The sequence below is a fragment of the Elephas maximus genome, chromosome 2 (assembly GCF_024166365.1).
Source record: "Elephas maximus indicus isolate mEleMax1 chromosome 2, mEleMax1 primary haplotype, whole genome shotgun sequence".
Classification (NCBI taxonomy): domain Eukaryota; kingdom Metazoa; phylum Chordata; class Mammalia; order Proboscidea; family Elephantidae; genus Elephas; species Elephas maximus.
Window position 1 is genome coordinate 195,755,904 of NC_064820.1, and position 21,423 is coordinate 195,777,326.

A 21,423-nucleotide genomic window follows, 5' to 3' on the forward strand; every position below is an offset into this window, starting at 1 on the left:
GAAGAGCAACAGGAAGGCCCACTCAGGTTTAAGTCAGAGTAATTCTGATTGTTACTCCCACAAGCCCCCATTCCTAAGTCACCCTGACATGCCCTCTGCCCACCCTTGAACTCACACAACTAGTGGGAGTTAAGCATCTAATGCTCCTTAGAAGTGAGAATGGTGAGACTTTGACTCACTTATTTGTATAGGAAAGACACTTTTGATCAGGAAAGACAAATCGCTAGAAAAGGACAACATGTTTGGTAAGTAGAGTCAGTGAAATTGAGGGAAGCCCTCCATGAGATGGATTGACACAAAAGCCATAGCAATGGACTCAAATGTGCCAATCGTGAAGATGGCGCAGGGCTGGGTAACATTTTATTCTGTTGTGCGTAAGGTTGCCATGAGTCGCAGCCAACTCAACAGTAACTAACAGCAGCAGCAAATGTGGCGGGATGGGTTAGCTGTTTGGGGCTCAGCAGTAGGTAGACGTTAAACAAAATGGCACAGGCCAGCTTTCTTTCGTTGCCTTTTTAAAGGCCAGCCTCCCCAACCCAGCACGGTGGCCTTGCCTGATGACAGGAAGGCCATTTGCTCTGAGATGCCCATTTCCTGGGCAGTCAGCAGGTTCCAACCCACATATACTCCCTCCCCATTTCCCTTCCTCCCCACCCCCATGTTTGTCCTGTTTCCAATCCAGTTGCTAGTTTTAAATTTAAATATCCCCCCTGAGAGCAGAGATTGTGCCTGCCTTTGGCTGGATCACCAGTTAGAACATGGCCTGGCACAGCCATTCACCCAACTCATTCACTCATTCATTCAACAGATATTTCCAAGTCCTGTTAAGGGCCAGGCTCAGGACACAGCAGGGCCCACCCTCCACCTCCTGGAGCTCCTGGGGAAAGCGTGCCATAAAGGAAATTAAGCATCGTTGTGTTATTGAGACCGAGGGGGACAGGTTGCTGTGTTATCCAGGGTGGCCCAGAAGGCTACCAGGTAACAGAGGGGGCTTGGAGTCCAGCTGGTCTCTGTCAGAATCCCTGCTATGCCCCTTGTGACCTGAGGCAAGCTTCTCACTCCTCTGAACCTCAGCCCACTCTGCAAGTGGGCCAATCAGCTCTGCTTCCTGGAGCCACCGTGAGCAGGATGGTGGTCATTGGAGGAGTAGGATGTGAAGGCAGCAGGGGAGGAGGTGGTGGGTTAGACCTGGGCCCAGCAAACACTAAGAGAGGCTCTGGGCTACAGTGAAGAGAGGGCTGGGGTGGAAAAAGCAGGGTCTATGGCTCCAATCCCAGCTCCACGCTCACCTTGTGTGGTCTTGGGTGAGTTGTGTCCCCACCTCTGTACCAGTGTTCTCATCAATAAAATAGGCATGAAGCCTCCTCTTACTCATCCTGTGTGGGATGGGGGGAGGGGCACAGCTAGTAAATTTGCAGAGCATTGCTTCAGCCAACAAATACCTACTGGGAACCTACTTTATATCACACCTGTGCAAGGCTCTGAAGACAAAGTCATGTAAGACCCAGCCTCTACCTTATGAGGGACACTTAGTGTCTCCTAAGAGAAAACAGAGGAAGGTAACTAAAATTTAAGGAGCTACAATAGACAGTAAAATCTGTGAAAGCCAGAACTGGTGTAAGGCGGAAACCTGTCAAAGAAGGAAAACTCAAATATTTTTTCCTAAAATGACCAATAGAAAAGTGGTAAGACTGCACTCTGCCAAAGGTGGAAAACTTGGAAGGCCCAGAAAAATAAGCAGTCCCTTTGAGCTCTGGTTCTTACAGGTTTACTGTAACAGATATCTTCACAGACATGATCTCATTCAGCAACAACAACATTGGTGATCATAATAATAACAAGCACTCGTGCAGCACTTAGTGTATGAAGCTTATACTATTAGAAACCCCATTTTACACATGAGAAAACTGAGGCTTAGAGAGATACGATGGATTTCCCCAAAGCCAGAGTTTTTAAATCCAGATGAGATTGACAGCAAATCCCGTCCATCCATACCCATCAGAAGTCACATTTAAAGCCAGAAACAAGCCAAAAACAGTGTGTCAGTTTTATGACACACTTGTTGCCTGAACCAGTGAACCAGATGGACAACTGCTGTCCAAGAAGACTGGGTAAGACAGAGGCCATCAGTTGGGTCTGATGCTGAGCCAGGGCCCCATCCAGCCCAGCCCATTGCTGGAACCAAGAAAAGCAGTGGTGCCCTCAGGAAAGGCCAGGGCATCAGGACAAGTCGTGCCTCACTGAGGCCTGGGGCTTGGGCCCATTCAGGAAGCCAATTGCCCCAAACACCCTCCACACTCCTCCATGTCCTTTTTCCTCCTTCAGGAAGCTGTGCCATCTCTGACATGCCCTCTGCTCTGCTCACTGACTGAAGGCATCTGCATCCCAGCCAGGCCAGGAAGCAAAGGTAGGACTTCTACCCATCATCACACCAATGGGCAGTGTTTGGGTGTACCCCCACACCTCTGGCACCCTGGTCAAGGCCATCATGATGACATTTCCCCTCTGGGATCTCCTATGTTGCAATGACATGGTTCAGTAGGTCATTTGGTGGAATAGTATTGTCTTGCATCTTCAGAGCCATTTACAACAGAGTTTTCTTATTCAATGCTCCCCCCCTCCCCGCAAAAAAAAAAGCCTTAGGTGGGTATTATTATCCCCACTTTACAAAGGAGTAAACTGAAGTTCAGCGAGAGAAAGGACTTGCCCTGAGACACATGGCTGGTAGATGGCTAAGTCTGGATTCCATTCTATTTTTTCTTGTCTGCATGCCTGAATGTCCCTTGCACAACGTGGGTGCTTGGTATGTGTTTGATGAATGGTTGAATGAGCTGCCCATGATCAGTGGCTGGGCAGGGCTGCAACCTGGCTGTCTGTCGACACTGCCGAGACCTTGCTCTTTCTGCTGAACTGCAGCTTTCTGTGCTAGAGTTCAACCCCCTCCCGCCCCTCGCTCTGGTATCTGAAGCATCTTGTGTGTGGTGTCCGTTACCCTCTGCTGTTTCAGACAGAAGGATGATGTGCTGGGCAGTCAGCCTCGGCTCCCTTTCCAGGTGGCCAGCCAAGCTCAGATCACACCCAGCATCCCTTCAGCCATATCGCCTCTTCCCCACCACCCACTGCCAGTAATCCAACGTGCAGAGTTGTAAACTTGTTTCTTTAAATAAACAGCCTTGAGTTTCATACCAAATAGTTGTTTAAGAGAAGGAACGTCTCCAGGTCACCTCGTATTTAGCATGCAGTGAGCCACATATTTGCACAGAGAGAGTGTGTATGGATATAGAGCTTGCTCGATCGCTATAGATATCATTGCTCATCCAGATGGGAGCTATTTATGATGCTGAGTCACTTGAAGCAAATGCCGCTAAGGGATTCCAGGCTGGGCTCTGAGCCCCAGCATCACAGCCCTCATGGCTCTTTGCCTCATCTCCATTGTTCACAAATGAAAGAGAGAGAGCAGCCACACCATCACAGCATAGGGACAAAAGAGGACACTCTGGCCACAGGAAATGGAGAAGTCCTATTTCAAGTCATTGTCCTCCACCAAGAGCATCACCCCCTTTCAGATCATCTAGTCGAATTACTTCATTGTATGGGAGAGAAAATGGAGAACCAGAGCTGGCAAGGGGCTTCCCCAGCATCACAGAGCAAGTCAGTGGAGGAGCTCAAATCTCCTGGTTGCTGTCTCAACTGTGGCCACTCCCCCAGCCACCTTCCTCAATTTTATTTCCAATATCTTGGTGTTTCAGCCCCCTGAGGAACCTCCTGTCTTCTAAAACCTTGGAGACACCATTGCACATTTTCTTCCTGGGCTTCTCCAGGACAGGGGCTGGGTCCCCCAGTTTTTTGTATCCCCAGTGTTGGTCACAGGACTTGCACACACTAGGTGCTCAATGCATGTGTAGTGAGTGTTGTTATATAAGACCAAACTCAGCATCAACTCCTGGGTAACCCCAGTCCTCCATTTGGAAAAGTACCCATTTGTCTCCTTTCTCTCTTTCTTGTCTCTAAGCCAGTTCTCTATCCATGTAAAAATAGACTCCCTCCCACTCATCACCCACCTCTGCCCAATTCTATAATGAATCAATTTTATTAATAGGCTTTGGGATAGAAACTCAACAAAGGCTTTTTGTGAAAGTCACCCTTTATCTCCCTATATAGTTCACTTCTCAAAGAATTCTAATAAACTGGTCAGGTGGGACTTTGCCTTACATAAAATATTCATTAATCCACTCTTTCCCTTCATATAGAATGTGTTTGTTTAAGCATTCAGTTATCTCTACCTTTTATTACAGATTCTACTCAATTGTTAAAAGAGACAATGGAATATGATGGAAAGAGAACAGGCTGTAAAATCAGGGCTGGGCTAAACTTCTTGCTGGCCACTTACTGGTTCTGCATCCATACTGATTACTGCAACAATTAAATGAGACAATGTCTCTAAGGTGCCTGGCCTTATACACAGCAAGTGCTGAATTCAGATTTGTGAATGAATGAGTGAATGAATGGCTCAGGACCCATATGAACCAGATTCTAAAGGGTGAGGGACCAACTCACTCTGCAATCCGAGGTCTTGAAGTTGTACCTGAAGGGTGAGGGTGGCTTGAGAAGTCTTGGGGAGCAAGCCCAGGATTAGGCGGCTATTTGAGCTATCTTCAGGCCAGAAAAGGAGGCTCTTTCTAGAGCCCTTTGTGCAAGGGTTTCCCTCAGCTCAAAGGAAATTTTTTTGTCTGGAATCATGGTTCAAACAAGAAAATTCCTCTTAGTTGTTGGATTCAAGCTTTCTCCCAATTAGAGCCTGGGTCAGGATAGTATGAAATAGGCAGAGAGGTCCATAGTATGTGTTGAGCTGAATTGAGTTGACTGACTTGACTCGACCTGAGTAGAGTTGACCTGAGTTGACTTGGCTTGAATTGACTTGGGTTGTTTTGAATTTACTAATGGGTCCAGCCATAGGGCACAGCAAGGGAGAAGCTTCCTGGAACTTGGTATTAACTAAGACCTGGCCTCACGCCATGGAGGAAACCCTGAGGGTGATATTCTGGGGGCATTTCAGGGCCTTCAAAAGATGGTGGAATCTCAGAGAGGACCAAGGCCATAGGCAGGACTGACGGAAAAGGGCTGGATTAGGGAACACCACAAGGCTGGGTGTCCCTTAGGATTCTTTAAAACTTGTTGAAACTCAGCCAGGATCTTTCCATACATTTAGGGCAGCAGATTCCTCTCTTCTTGGCAGAGAGGAGCCCTTTGGGGATACCCATTTCAGTGAGAGGGCAGTCTCTAGCTTTAATAGACTCAGCAATGAGGGAAGGAGGCAGACGAAGGCCAGGAGGCAGTCAGAGTGTCATATTGCAGATGCTGACAGTCATAAGTTGGTCTTTCGGCCAGGATGAGATTTGGGGGACCTGAATGAGGCATGATTCTAACCCAAATTAGATCAGGCAATAGTTGCTTAAGGGAACAGTAGTCAAGGAACCACAGTGGGGAGTAAAGAGACAAGACTTCCAGCATCACAATGCAGAGGGCAGCCAGCACCACACAGGCCTCTTGGCTGGTCCATCTCAGGGTATTGCCTAAGCACCGAAGGTAGAGCAGGAACTGAAGAAAGAAGTGATATTCAGGTGAGCAGGGGCTGCTCAGAGTCTTATTGTACTTGGCTGTGTCTGTCTCTGTCTCCCACATTGGCATGGGAATCCATCAAAGGCAAGAACTACATTTTATCCATCTCAGTCCCTTATGTCCTCTAAAATACTGGGTACCGGTTAGACAGCAATGTTCGCTGAAGGAATGATGAGATCAGAGTAAGGCTTAGAAGACTGGTGAAGATTTCAAGATGGGAATGGTCCAAGATGGTGATGCCCACCAAGAAACGGTAACATAGACCCAAAAGTCGCCCTTCAGGAGTTTGGCTCACAGGGAAAACTGGATTAAATAGAGTCAAGGGGCAGGGTGGTGCTGAGTGGTTTTTAAATAATGTTCCTCAGAGTCCTGGGCTTCTAAGAAAGGTTCTGAAAGGCCATTATAGGATGGGTTTGGGAAGGAAAGAAAACCCAAAAGAATGAATTCTGGAGTTGCCACCTCCATTTCAATAAAAAAACTTCCGCTTTTATCTGTTTTATATATTGAATTTACACATAAGTCTTAATTTTTAAAAGATTCTTTGGATTTAAGAAATGCATTTGAAAAGCACTCGTGTGTTTGAAAGACACTAGGCATTTGAGGCATCCCTGGGTAGTATAAATGGTTAATATGCTTGGCCGCTAACTGAAAGGCTAGAAGTTCAAATCTACCCAGAGATGACTCAGAAGAAAGGCCTGGTGATTTATTTCTGAAAAATCAGCCATCCAAAACCCAGTGGAGCACAGTTCTACCCTGACATGCATGGGGTCACCATGAGTCAGAATTGACCTGATGGCAACTGATTAGGTATTTGAAGATAGGCTACCTGGGTTCGGATCTCGGCCCCAACCCTTTCCACCTGTAGCACTACGAGCATGGTTACTCTGAGCCTCCACCTTCTTACCTGAAAAGTAAAGCTAATAATACCTTTCATACAGGAATGTGTGAGCATTAACTAAGATGCTACAGGATTTCCCAAAGGGCGGCACAATTGGTAGTCTGTAAGATGATTTGGGGTGGCACATGGATAAGTATTTATTATTTAGTAGTTCACAATTGACGCATGTTAGGAAAAACATAACCAGCACCTCAAGCTCTGATATATGGAAATAATATAACATTTCCTTTTCAAATAAAGTTGTGCATGTTTTTAAGGGAAAATCAATTTGAAGAAAAGCATTAAGTACATAAACAGTACTGATACGGCAGAAATCATGAAGGTGGTAGATGAAAGACTGGAATTTAGAAAAGATTGAGATAATCTGTACAGAGCACCTACCACAGCATCTGTTACATAGGAAGGGCTCACCAAAGCTGGTTCTTGTACCCCTCTCCCTATTGTAGCTCCCTAAGATGACGGAACCGAAAGCCAAGCTCACCCACTTGGGCAAGAAGGTGCCATGGCCTGGTGGGTCTGGGCACAGTGTGTGGTGTGCACAGGGCAGACGACAGGGGGCAAGACCATAAGGCACCTGGCCACAGGCCCTACAAGCATACAGAGGCTGTTTTCCACAGAGTGGACGCACACACTGAAGTGGTCCCAGACCATTGTAAGAGGTATTCAGACACAAATTAAATACCACTGAGAGAGAGGTCCTTCCTTTTCCATTGATCCATCAAGGAGAATGTAGGGTCACCATGAGTCAGAATTGACTTGACAGCAATGTTTTTTTTTACTCCTTAAGATCTCTCTAACCCTTGTTGCTGACCTTCCTTTTCAATAATGAGGCTCAGCCCGCGACTGGTAACGATACCTAGCTGGGACTGAGTGTAAGTGCTTTTTTTTTTTTTCCTGACCAGTAAGTCTGGTTTTTTTTTTTTTGGTACTTTATATGAAATTTTACAGAACAAACTAGCTTCTCATTAAACAATGAATGCTCATATTGTTCTGTGACATTGGTTGCCAACCCCACGACACACCAACACTCTCCCTTCTCGATCCTGGATTCCCCATTACCAGCTTTCCTGTCCCCTCCTACCTTCTTGTCCTTGCCCCTTGCCTTGTGTACCCACTTAGTCTTATTTTGTCTTATAGCCTTGTCTAATTTTTGGCTGAAGAGTGAACCTCAGGAGTGACTTCATTACTGAGCTAAAAGGGTGCCTGGGAGCCATACTCTCAGGGTTTCTCCAATTTCTGTCAGACCACTAAGTCTGGTTGTGTGTGTGTGTGTGTGTGTGTGTGTGTGTGAGTTAGAGTTGTATTCTACGTTTTTCTCCATCTCTGTCCGGGACCCTCAATTGTGATCCCTATCAGAGCAGTTGGTGGTGGTAGCCGGGCACCATCTAGCTGTGCTGGACTCAATCTGGTGGAGGCTGTGGTAGTTGCGGTCCATTAGTCCTTTGAACTAGTCTTTCCCTTGCATCTTTGGTTTTCTTCATTCTCCCTTGCTCTGGAAGGGGTGAGGCCAAAGGGGTGTCCTAGAAGGCTTTTATTTTCAGTGAGGCATCACTGAGTGGTGCAAACAGTTAACTTGCTCCGCTGCTAACTGAAAGGTTGGAGGTGCAAGTCCGCCCAGGGGCACCTCAAAGAAAGGCCTGGTGACCTACTTCTGAAAAATCAGCCACTGAAAACCCAATGGAGCACAGTTCTACCTTGACACACATGGGGTTATCGTGAGTAGGAATTGACTCAACTTCATGGCAACTGGAGGTCACGGTGGTGGATTTTCAGCATATTTATTTTTACTATTACCTTCCATTTACAGAACATGATAATGGTTTCCCGTTTATGAACATGATCTCATGTTTCCCTTTCAAATATATGTATTAAAAGTTAAAGAGTATGTTACTTTTTTAAAGTATAAAGTGAATAATAGTACAAACAGAATGTACACCTGAAAAAAGATAAAGGTGGTTCTGGAGGGAGAAAAATTCTCCACTGGCCAAGCACTGCAAGGAGCTCCATGGCTCAGAGCCCATGCTGAGCCCAGAAGCAGGGTCATCTCCAGGCTCAGATTCAAGGTTTAGGGGCCGCACCCTGTCCTGCTGAGGGCAAAGAAGGCCCCATCCTAAGGAGGAACAAGACTGCTGGGCAGGTGACCCAGAGCCTCCTGACTGAGCTGAGAGTCCAGAGTCAGGACAGTAGCCCAGCTGGCAGTGACTATGGTCTGGGTGGGTCTGAAACACGCGTGGGCTGCAGAAGATGATCAAGTGGCTACAGGAGAGGGGGAAGGAAGAACTGAGGGTTAGGAACTAGCCTGGCTTGCTGGGAAATCATGTGTGAACTCAAAGAATTCACATGCCCTCCGAGAAGGGGTATGTATAAGTGAGGGTCCATTGGTAGCAAGCAACAGAAACCAACTCTGCCTCACTGAAACCAAAAAGGGGTTTATTGGAAGGCTATCAGACAGCATCCAGAATCAAAGGGAAGGCTGGAGATCCAGCTGAGGAAAGGGCAGGAACCACAGCAGCACCAGGGGTCTAGGAGCAGGGACTGAGGCCAGTTTTTTTTTTTGGGGGGGGGGAGTGGCCTTTGTGGGACACATTACCATGATTGTTTTTTTTCCTCCTTGCATCACTCTGCTCATGACCCACAGTCCTAGGACGGAGACCAGCTGGACTGGGTTGGGTCCCATACACTCCCTTTGGCCAGCAGAGAGCAGGGAGGCTGGAATACACCTCCTCCAAGACACAACACCAAGGAAGGGGTGGTTCCCAATGAGAAAATCAAGGGGCTATTGCCAAAAGGAGAGATGGGTGTTGGGCAGCCAAAATCAGCAAAGGGATATTATGAGGAACTGAGAAAGTAATAGGCAACGTGGTTCCCCAGGCCTGACTCAATGGGATAGTCCCTGGGGTCTTCTTTCTCCAACCTTGGCTGGACCCAAGGTCCATCTCGATCTGGGGCCAGCAGTCAGCTACACTTGGGGCTGGGGCTCCCTCAGGCTTCTAGTGAGGGGTCCCTGGCTTCTCTGCTGGACTGGAAGCCGTGGGGAGAGGAGGGGAGATAGACGAGCCTGGCCCTTGGCCCCATGGCTGAAAGGACTGCTGGGGCCTGTCCTGAAAGATCACAGAATCAGCTTGCTCAGGGCTTGCAAACCCAGCCACCTGCAGGGCTAACAAGGAACAAATGCCTGAAGGGGACTATAGCAATGTGGAATATGCATGTCTACCAGCTCCAGCCAATTGTTGCCATTCAGACACATGGCCCCAGTGCTGATAGAGACCCTGATTTTTATTAAGTGAAGCCCCAAATCTATATTTTTATGTGAAACTCTTTGTTTTTAAATATTGTCAACTAACAGGAAAAAAAAAATTTTAAGCTTTGTGCTTACCAAGCAATATACGCCACCAGTTTGTGACCACTGGGCTAGCTTCTGTTCATCTGCTACAGCTCAGCTGAGAAGTCACTTCCTCCAGAAAGTATTCTGTGCCTGGACTTTCCCTCTGCCTTGCAACCCGGTCTCTGGACTCCCACAGACCCTAGGTTTCCCCCACCCCACCCTAGCACTGACACTCTGTAGTGGAGATGTTCATCAGTTTTTCTCCACTGTTCCTGGACTTTAACCTCCTTAAGGACATGCACTGCGCCTCTTTGTCTAGCCCAGCACAGTGCTGGCACACAGTAGGTACTGGAGGGACTGCATTTGTCAAGATAGGCTAGGTTATGCTGTGGGACCAAACCAATTCATGGCTTAGTACAACAAAGATTTCTCACTCAGAAGAAGTCGGCTGTGGGGCCAGTAACTGTCCAGGGCAGCTCACTTGCTAGCAGTGATTTGGGGATCCAGGTTAGTCTCTACCATTACTGCAGCAGGGGTAGAAAGTGAGTGCAGAACTCACACCCACTCTTAAATACCTCAGCCCTATCTTTCCACAACTGATTGGCCAGAGCTAGTCACAAGGCCTACCTAACAAACCAAACCAGTTGCCATCGAATGCATTCCAACTCATAAGGACCCCATGTGTGCAGAGTAGAACTGCTTCATAGAGTTTACAAGGCTGTGACCTTTCAGAAGTAAATCTCCAGGCCTTTCTTCCAAGGTGTCTCTGGGTGGGTTCAAACCATCAGCCTTTCAGTTAATAGTTGAGCACTTAACTATGTGCACCATCCAGGGACTCCTTGATCTTACTACAAGGGGCTGGAAATATGGGTGGAGCATATGGGTATCCCAGTGTCTGTGTTTCTACCACGGCAACTTTGGGCTGCAGCTGGCAGTCCTGGGAGCCCTGGGGTCTAAGAGCTCGACTCAGGTTGCCAGCGGGGACAGGCGCAGCCTGAGCCCATCTTTCGCAGGTGACAACGAGACTCTTTTTTTTTTTTATAATTGTGGTAAATGCGTGTGTAACAAAACATTTACCATGTCAACATTTTCCCATATACAACTTAGTGACGTTAATTGTATTCATCATGTTGTGCAACCGTCACCATTATCTGTTTCCAACTTTTTCTATCACCCTTAACAGGTGCTCGGTGTCTCCTAAACAGTGAGCCCCTTTTCCCCCTCCCTCCTGCCCACCCCTGGTAACCACTAATAGCCTTAGGGCTGTACACATTCACCTGTTCTGGATGTTTCATATAAATGGAACCACATAATGTGTGTCCTTTTGTAACTGATTTATTTCACTCAGCATGCTGTTTTAAAGGGGCAAGGGGACTCTTAATGGCTAGTGGATGGAAGCACCTCTCAAGTTGTACACTTAGCTCAGGACATTCTAAAAAGTGGGAAAGGAATGGGAAGGGAATTTCATTAGCTTGAGCTTTCCACTTCGCCTTATTTTCCCCAATCAGTAAAAACCAGGAAATGAAAATCAAGTTGATGGAAAATAGAAGTCAAAAGCCAATGAGAAACAGTTTAGAGAGAAATCACCACCTGGCCCCCTTGGCATCTCTTTTGAAGTCCACAGTGAGTGATTTTGACTGTTCAGAGGGATTCTCTTCCATGATCAAATGCCAGTGCACACAAGGGGCCCTGACCCTGGCTGCTCTGTCAGCCTTGGCCAGAACTATAGCCAATGGTGAGTCAATGGGCCCAACCCAGAGGACTCAGAGGCATTCACCATACCTTTGTCAGGTTGGGTTTCACCTGACAGAAGACCTTGCCTTGGAGTGAAATTATAGGATCTCAGACAGATTCTAAGGAGTCCTGGTGGTGTAATAGTTAAGCACTTGGCTGCTAACCAAAAAGGTTGGCATGTCAAACCCACCAGCAGCTCCACAGGAGAAAAGACCTGGCAATCTGGTCCCATAAGATCACAGCCTCAGAAGCCCTATGGGGCCCCTCTCCTCTGTCATGCAGAGTCACTGTGAGTTGGAATTGACTCGACGGCACCACTACCAATAACAGACTTACTCTAGAAAGAGCACAACCTCAGGAGCCAGAAAGACCTGAGTTCAAATTTGGACTCTTTCGCAGGAAGTCAAATTCTAGCAAAATTCTTCCCTTCTCTGAGCCTCAGTTTCATAGTCTCTAAAATGGGATAATGGCAACACCTTCCTCCCAGAGCAGTTGTTCGAAGTCTATGAGATGACATCTTTAAAGGGTCTCCTGCACAGTAGAACCTCCACTAATGTCACCTTTCTTCTTTCTTCCCCTTGGGGTTGGAGGAACTGAGTCTAATCCCCCCCTCAACAGCATCCCTGACTATAGTCAGTCAATTCTCATTTGCATAACTTTGGTGACAAGAAGCTCACAAGCCCGCATTCTAAAGCATCTTGCTGTATTTTTGAACCACTCCAATGTTAAAAAGTTAAGCCTTGTGATAGTTTTGTTTTCCTGGTGTTTGTGATGACAGGATCTGACCCACATTAAATGTCCTTAGAGACTAGGATTTGAGGGAAAGAACCTGGCCCTTCCTCCCCCTCTAGCTGGCCCCCAGGAGCTGTCCCAGTGTAGTGAGAATGAAGAAAGGAAGTGAGGGGGATCCAGGTAGAGGGAATGTGTCTCCATTCCAGACTTGCAGAGAGGAGACAGAGAAGCCCATCTGTAAGTGCCAGTATGAGGAGTGGGGGCATTTATCCCAGAGAAGAGAAATCTCTGGAAGGCTATCACAAGACCACAATGGAAGTCCAACCTGGGGTTAAATGGGGGATGATAAAGAAGGCGCTTTCTTTCCATCATTCTGCAAACTTTCACTGCTTATCCTTGGTGCCAGGCCCCATGCCAAGCACTGGGGACTGACAGATGAATTAGTTACAGGCCCTGACCACAGGGACCTCAGCCTGGGGGGAGTGGGGCAGGTCTGTAGATGATCATTTTTAAATCATATGGGTATTGCTGAGATAAAGGGAAGCGTGGGATGGGGAACTGTGGGAGCTCAGAGGAGGGTACCTGGCCCACCTGGAGTGGGACGTTTAAGAAACACACGCAAAAAGAGGCAGACACAAATGGGGAAAGAGGGCCTGCCAGGCAGAAGGGTTAACATGGGCAAAGGCACAGAGGTGAGAAACAACCTGGTGTGTGGGGAGACCGACTACTGTCTCCTGTTGCTGGTGCCTGAGGCTCAAGGCAGGGAGTCATGATGGGTGGGCCCCAGAGGGCTGCAGGGGCCTCGAATGGCAGCCACAGAGTCCCAGGCCAGGTGGGAACCATAGAAAGGTGGGGCTAGTTTTTCAGAAACTTTTTATTGAAATATCTGTTAGAGGAGAAGCTTAGGATGCAGGAAGGTGGTGTTGATGATGGTGAAACAATTCAGAAAGGGATATGGAGAAAGGTAGCCTGACCTGAAGAACGTAACCAATGTCACTGAATATCGGAATTGTTGAATTGGTGTATGTGTTCCTCTGTCTGTCTTCACCATGAATACAATAGAAAAAGAAATACCACCTATGTTCATAAAAGTGCTCTCATATGATAAATTTACAGCTCAGTGAGTTTTCACAAAGTGAATATATCCCTGCAACCAGCCTCAGACCGAGAAACACCATCACAGAAAGGTTCAGTATTTGCTCTCCTTCCCAGTCACTGTCTCCCCAAAAGGAGCCAGGAGCCTGACTTCTGACCCCTTAGATCAGCTGGCTTGTTTTTGAACTTCCTGTAAATGAAGTCATGCACAGTATTTAGTCTTCAGTGTCTGGCTCCTTTCACTCAACGTTATGTTTGAGATTCTTTGATGCTGTTACATTTGGTTGTAATTTGTTCCTTTTCATTGCTATGTTATGTATCAAAATGTGGTCTAGTGCTCTGGTATTGATGGAGGGGGACGTTGGCTGTTCAGTGGTAGAACGCTCATCTTCCATGTGGGAGGTCTGGGTTCAATTCCAGGCTGATGCACCTCATGCACAGCCACCACTTGTTGGTCATTGGAGGCTCGTGTGTCGCCGTGATGCTGAGCAGGTTTCTGCGGAGCGTCCAGACTAAGATGGACTAGGAAGAAAGGCCTGGTGATCTTCTTCCAAAAATCAGCCAGTGAAAATGCTATGGTTCACAACTGTCTCATCCACAACAGATCATGGCAATGGTGCAGAGCTGGGCAGCATTTTGTTTCATGTGCTTGGAGTTGCCCATGAGTCAGGGGCCAACTCCACAGCAGCTGACAACAGCAAGTGTTGATGGACACCTGAGTTGTTTTCAGTTTGGGGCCAGTATGAAAAGTGTGGCTATGATGATTCTTGTATGTGTCTTTTGATGAACATATATAGACATTTCTGTTGGGTTTATACCAAGGAGTAGAATCACTGGGTTATAGGGGATACAAGCCCAGCTTTAGCAGATACTGTCAAAAGGCTTTTACAAACTGATTGCAGCAGTTTGCACTTTCAGCCATACTCTATGAAATTTCCGGTTGCACCATATCCTCTCCAACACTTGGCATTTTCTGTTTTCTCCATTTTAGCCATTCTGGTAAGTGTGTAGTGGTGATAGTTGTAATTTACATTTCCCTGATGACTGGTGAGGTTGGACACCTTTCCATCTGCTTATTGGCCATTTGGGCGTCCTCTTTTGTAAAGCACCTGTCGAAGTCCCTAGAAGGGGAGGGGCAAGTCCTATATTTCATTTTAGAAAGATTGTCAGGCAGCCAAGGAGAAGCGAGTGGGACTGTGGAGGTGCTCTGGGGACTGGCTAATACAGACCACCGCTTGCCTGTGTGCTGGGCTTTTCCTTTGCCTCTTTAAATCCTCACAGCCACCTCGAGAGCACAAAATTGTCATCAACACCTCACAGAAGAGGTAACAGGCTTAGAGAGGGGGCTGACTCCCCCATTGTCTCCAAGTTGGACCTGGGAGTGGCGCCCGAGAGTGGGGGCCTCAGGCCGTGGGTCCATCTCATCACCAGCCTCAGATGGGAGCATACAGCCCTGGGAAGAAATCAGACAGAAAGACAAGTACAGCAACAGCTGAAAGGGCATCTATCTCATTCCTTATTTTACAGAAGAGGAAATTCTCCCTCCCGCTCCTCTTCTCCTTCCTCTCCCCTCCTCTCTTCCCACAGTTATGCCAAATGTCCTAGCAGAGGAGAACAGCCATTGGAGGGTTAGTGCCCCCAGCCCCATTATGGTTCTATTCCCAGCCAATGCACCTCACACACCTGCCTCACATGTTGCTATTATGCTGAACAGGCTTCAGCAGAGCTTCCAGACTAAGACAGACTAGCAAGAAAGACCTGGTGATCTCATTCCAAAAATCAGCAAATGAAAACCCCAGGATCACAACAGCCCAATCCACAACCTATCATGGAGATGGCACAGGACTGGGTAGTGTTTCATTTCATTGTGCATGGGGTCACCATGAGCCAGGGGTCATCTCGACAGCAGCTAACAACAACCCCAATATAGTGTTAGATGCCCAGTGATGTGAAAAGGAGGAGTCGGACCAACCTGGGTCAGACCCTGGCTCTCCACCCCTCACTTTGTGGCCCCGCAACAACCACTTCATCTCCCTGAGCCTTAGATGTGTAGTCTGTTTCCCTAACCCCTTGCTCAGAGCCTTGTAGAGAGGGGTCAGTAAGACCACACTGCTGCCTTGGCACATGCTCACGGTAGCCTAGGTGGGGCTCCCTGTCTTGCCTACGGCCCAGATCTTTAGCAGCCTCCTCCCTGAGTGGCAGGGTCAGCATTCTTTTGTCTCATGTGGCTACAGCATGCCCCTCACGGTTTCCCCACTGCCAAGAGCAGGTGTATCGGGATAGAGAAGTGTCCCTCCCTCCACAACTGCAGTCTGCCCTCAGCTGTCTGCCTCAGGCTGACAGCCACACAATTAGCCCCAGAAGGGCCTTTCTCTTCTCAAGGGCTCTCATCTCAGAGCCCAGACGCCTTTATTTTGGGAGCCCTGCTTGGTAAGTGCTTTGTCAACTGTCACCTCCAAGCAACTTCCCGCCCCCACCCCCGCCACATACACACAACTCCAGTTACTGTCTCACTTGACATTCCATTCATTAATCCACTCAGCATTCTGTAAGCATTGGCCAAGCACAGTTCTAGGCACCAGGGGACCAACAAAGTCCCTGTCCCTGTGGAGTGTCCCTGTGGAGTAGAGGCAGATAACAAACAAGCAGAGGGAAAAATAAACAGAATTTGCTTTGGGTGGTGCTCAAGGCCATAGAGAAGGTGAAGGAGAACACTGCACAGGAGAGGGACAGTCCACTGGCCACTCCATCCCAGAGCAGAGTGGAGGAACTTGCAGGCTTGCCACCTGCAAGGGTCTGTCCTTCTCTGGTTCAGGCTCCAAAGTCAGCTCCTGGAGGGAAGGATCATACTGCATCCCCCACTAGGAGGAGGTACCAGGATGTGGCACTGGAAGATCCTGGCTGCTGCCACCCCCTATTTTGTCCCCGTCCCTTCCCTCAACGTGGAGCAGTAGCAGCTCCTTTAGGTCCACCTACTCACTGCTATCAAGTCAGCTCCCGCTCATGGTGGCCTCATGTGTGTCAGAGACTGTGCTCCCTAGAGTTTTCAATGGCTGATTTTTCAGAGATAGATCACCAGGCCTTTCTTCTAAGATACCTCTGGGTGGACTCAAACCACCAACCTTTTGGCTAGCAGCCAAGTGGGTTAAACATTTGCACCATCCAAGGGCTACTCAGGTCCCTCTAACCAGTTAACCAGTTGCTGGTGTGTCGATTCTGAGTCATGGCAGCTCTGTGCATGCTCCATAGGGTTTTCATGGCTGTGATTTTTCAGAGGCAGATCACCAGGCTTTTCTTCTGAGGCATCTCTGGGTGGGTTTGAACCACCAACCCTTCTCTCAGTTAGTCATCAAGTACTTTAGCATTTGCATCACCTAGGAAGCCCTCGGATCCCCAGCTCCTCACAGTTGTCCTGTGTCTCTTGCCCCAGTGGCAGGAGGAAGAGTCACAGGAACTCCTCCTTGGTTCTCCAGCTCCTCCCCACCCACTCCACAGCAGGTCTTGATTTGACTCTTCTGGATTCTGAGGAAACTGGGCCATTTCCACTGGGGTATGGTCACCTGAACCCCAGACCAGTCCTGCAGAGCCTTCGAGATCTCCACGCCCAGGGCTCTCTCTCGGCCTCTCTTCCTGGGCCTCCCCCTCCCTCTGTCACCCCCTCTCCTTCTCTGTGTGCATCTCTCTGTTTCTGTGTACCCCACTCTTCCCCCTCTATCTCCCTGCCACTCTAATTCACATCCTAAACTTACTTCTGATCTGGACATTAATTTACTTCAAATATTTATTTATTTTTTGTTTAAATGCATGAGCCAGGCATGGGGTGCCAGGCATGGGGAGAGGAGCTTGAATCTAATCAAAGATGAGCAAAGAATGGACTTCCCGGAAGGGAGATGAGTCATGCACTGAAATAAGTGAAATGGGGCAGCTGACAGTGACCTGTGCTATAAAGGAAATACTGATGGAGGCTGAGGAACACCAAGTAGGGGGTTGCTGGTGGCTTCCTGGAGGCGGTGTCGTTTTTAGTCAGACCTTAAAACACGTCGTGCAATGAAACCTGGGCTGACTGAGGAGGCAGGTCCTCTGGAGTGGAGGCCACACCATAGGCAGAGCATACCTGGGGTGAGAAAGCTCCAGGTACAGACTCCTCTCCTCAGGTGCTGACTCATGTGGCTAGAATATAGGGGGTTCAAGTATTATCTTTCTTTGGCTTCTATAGTTCTCTGATTCTAATTCAGTCCTTCACAGGTCTCACCGCTTTCTCTCTGTTCTTCTCTTACCTTTCAACCATATTCATTTCCTCCCCACCCCCTCAGACAGACCAGAAGATAGCACTTTTGAGCTTTGCCTTCAAATCCCTTTTCCTACCACCCTTTCCTCTGGAACCTAAATACTGTACTCCAGCATCCTTCCTACTTAATCTCCAAGATATCCTGAATAAAGCATGGACTTTGGTGTCTGGCAGGCCTGAATCTGAATTCCACTGGCTCGGCTCTGTGAGCCTTCCTTTCTTCATCTGTAAACAGCCTGCTGGGGTTGTTGTGAAAATCAAATAAGACAAAGGATGTGAAAATGCCTTCTTACTGTTAATGAGAATAGCTATATTAGTTAGGGCTCTTTTGACTGCAAGTGACAGGAACCCAGCTCAAAATGGCTTAAAGTAAGAAAAAAAGTATGAGATTTCAGGTACAGCTGGATCCAAAGGTTCAGATGATGACCTTGGGACTCTGTCTTTCTACATCTCTCAATTCTGCTCCCCTCTATGCTGACATCACTCTCAGACAGGCTCTTCCCTCTTGGAGTGGCAACGAGCTGAACAATTCAAATGTAATGAGAATACCTCCTTCCCAATGTCTCAGCAAAGTCCTGGGGTTGAATCTCAGTGGACTAATCCCTAACCAATCCTTGTAGCCAGGCCTGGTCATGTGCTTACTCCTGGAGCTGGTGATGAGGTGATCTTCCCACCCAATCCACAGGACCATGAGCGAGGAAGTAGTAGCTCTTCCTAAAGAGATACAGTTACAAGAACAAGGAGGAATGAGTGCTAGGTGTCAATCCCCTTTAGTAATGGAGACAAGGAACACAGGGAAAGGAACAGGTTCACCCCTTCTTATCTCTCAAGTATCAGCCTACATGTCATGTCCTCCAAGAGAGCCTTCTACGATCCTCCAAGACTGTGTTGGGTACCACACTCTGTGCTCCTGTGATACCTTGCACTTCTCTTGCCACCATACTTATTACATTTATTGCAATTTTTATTGACTTGTCTGTCTCCCTCACAGGAATCTAAGTATTGCGAGGGCAAGCTCAGTGTGTGTCTTGTGTACTGCTATACCTCAATGCTGACAAATGCTAGACACTTAGTTAATAGTTTCTAAATGGATAGATGGATGATGGATGAATAAGGATGGAGTGGTTGAATGAGTGGATAGCTGGATGGATCATGGATAGATGAATGAATGAGTGGTTGAGTGAATGAATTATGGATGGGATGGTTGGATGGATAGTTGGATTGATGATGGAAAGATGAAAGAATTAATGAGTGTTTGAATGAATGGATGATAGACGGGATGGTTGTACGGATGATGGATAGATGGTCGGATGGATAATGGGTAGATGGATGAAAGAATGAGTGGTTGAATGAATGGATGATGAATGGATAGTTGGGTGGAGGAATGATGGATAGATGAATGAATGAATGAGTGGCTGAATGAACATATGGTGGATGGATGATGGGTAGATGGTTGGATGAATGGATAGTTGGATGGATGATGGATAGATGAATGAATGAATGGTTGAGTGAATGGATGATGGATGAATGGTTGGATAACCAGATGGATATTGGATGAATAAATGAATGGATGGCTTGGGAGAACTGAGGAGATTAGCTTGGGATGTTTGTTCTCACACAATGACCCTAAGCTTAGGGTATCTCTGAACACAAAAAGGGAACTGTCCATCAAGTCATAGATAAATAGGTCTGCAGTCTAGGAGAGAGGTCTGGACTGGAAACAGAGGTTTGGGAGCTCGGATACTGTAATGGAGTCCATGGGAGTGCCTCGAGAGCACCAGGGAGGAGGCCAAGTGGTACACCCGAGGCCACACAGCACGAAAGTGACACTTGAACCTAGGGCTTCGTGATGTCAAAACCTGCTTTCATCCCAATGCAGTCTGGCCACTACTTGGGGTGGCAGCACAGAGTTAAGGACTCTCTCTTCTCCCCTCCCTCTCCCTCCTCAAACCACTCAGCCAGAAGGGAGCAGCTGCCTGGGAGGACAGAGAGACAGATTATGTAAACTGTGATTGCCACCCACAGGAGGAGGAGGAGAGTGAATAGGTATTGAAATGCGCTTTCAATAATGCATGTCCTCCTCCGCAGAGGCCTGGGGCTTGGTGGCGGGGAGAGGAGCCTTAAAGGGACCGAGCCTCTCTTCCTAGCACAGCACCCACAGGCCCCTTGGCCCACACAGGTCCTCTGTCCACACTGGAAGACTCAACGAACATTCACTCTAGGGGGTTCCAGATTTTCACCACCAAGAACACTTTTTTTTTGCTTCTGGTCCCAGTGGATTTGAGTTTTTAAAGATTCTGTTTCCCAAACATGCTGCATTTAAATCATGATTAATTCATTGCCCCCATTTTTTATTAATCAAAGACACTTAACTGCCAGTCAGAGCTTTGATCAGCTAGAGGTAAGCCACAAGTTGATGTCACTTCAACCCAAAGCTAAAAAATATAAAATTTTTGTTAGGCAGGCCACCTGGCTACTGGAAAATTCCCTCCTTCCCTATCCCCTTGGGTGGTGCAAACAGTTAATGTGCTCAGCTGCTGAAGAGATGAGAGGTTTGAGTCCATCCAAAAGTGCACTAGAAGAAAGGCTTAGTATCTATTTCCAAAAAATCAGCCATTTAGAACGCTGTTGAGCACATTTCTACTCTGACACACATGAGGTAGCATGAGTCAGAAGCAACTCTACGGCAACTGGCTTTCCTTATCCCCTACCTATTACTGTCTTCGGAAGAACCCCAGAGACACAGGAAGAGGAATCTTGTCTAGCCCTTCCATTTCATAGAGGAGGAACCTGAGACCCCAAAAAATGAATGGCCTTGCCTGAGGTTCCAGGGTCTATGAGACATGAAAGCTGAGGTCTGGCCTGTCCATTTTGAACACATAGAACTTGGCAATGAAATAGGTCATCCAATGAATCCAAAGGCAGCAGGGCAGGAAACAAGAGTTGTACCCAGCACCATCACTGTGTCCCTACTATGTGCCAGACCCACTAGTTATGTCATGCCACTTTCTTCTCATACAACAACCCTGAGAGGTGGGATGACCATTCCCACTGTACAGGTGAGGAAACTGAATATCAAAGAGGCTCCCTGGTTTACAGAGGACCCACAGCTGGGAAGTGAAATCAGGATTCCAGCAGGTTCTGCCCACTGACTGTGAAACTCAGACTCTTCCAGCTCACTGGCCTGGCTGGGATGGAGGTGAGGTTCCTCTCTACCATTTACCAGCTGTGTGTATTTGACTAATGATCTCACACCTCTCTGAATCTCCACTCCCTCAGCTGCTTCACTGGGATAGCATTGTGCCCCTTGAGTAATTGTAGAGGGGAAAAAGAGAAAATGGGGTTAAAGCCCTCAGCCCAGAGCTTGGAGATGGCATGCTCACCCTCCATTCTCCTCTCTCCTTGTGAAAAACCCTTCAAGCTGGCAGAAGCCAGAGTATAAGATCTGATTGCATGTGTCTTTGGGGATCTCCTGGGATGTGGATCGGGAAAACGTTGCTCTGCTCTCCTTCTGTTATCAATTAAGCGGGCTGTTTTCCTCTGGTCCAATAATTCTAAGACGAGAGTAGGGGCTGGGATGAGGACCTCTCCCTCTGGCGTAAACACTCCCTCAGTCACCTCCATCTGCTTCCTCATCTGGTTTTGTTGACATCGAGTCAGGGCTGGCTTGAAAATTTCCATCAGACTCCTGGGAACCCCAGTTGTCTCCTAAAGGTGGCCTAATGAGGGTAG

At 47.7% G+C, this 21,423-nt stretch overlaps 1 protein-coding gene across 1 annotated transcript in view; it reads left to right on the plus strand.

Moving 5' to 3' along the window:
• CPLX2 (complexin 2) overlaps positions 1-21,423 on the plus strand; it is a 100,425-nt gene that overhangs the window by 11,053 nt on the left and 67,949 nt on the right. Inside the window, exon 2 of the mRNA XM_049874361.1 lies at positions 2,326-2,407. The gene's annotated coding sequence lies outside the window, so the exon portion shown is untranslated. The remainder of the gene's footprint in view (positions 1-2,325; positions 2,408-21,423) is intronic.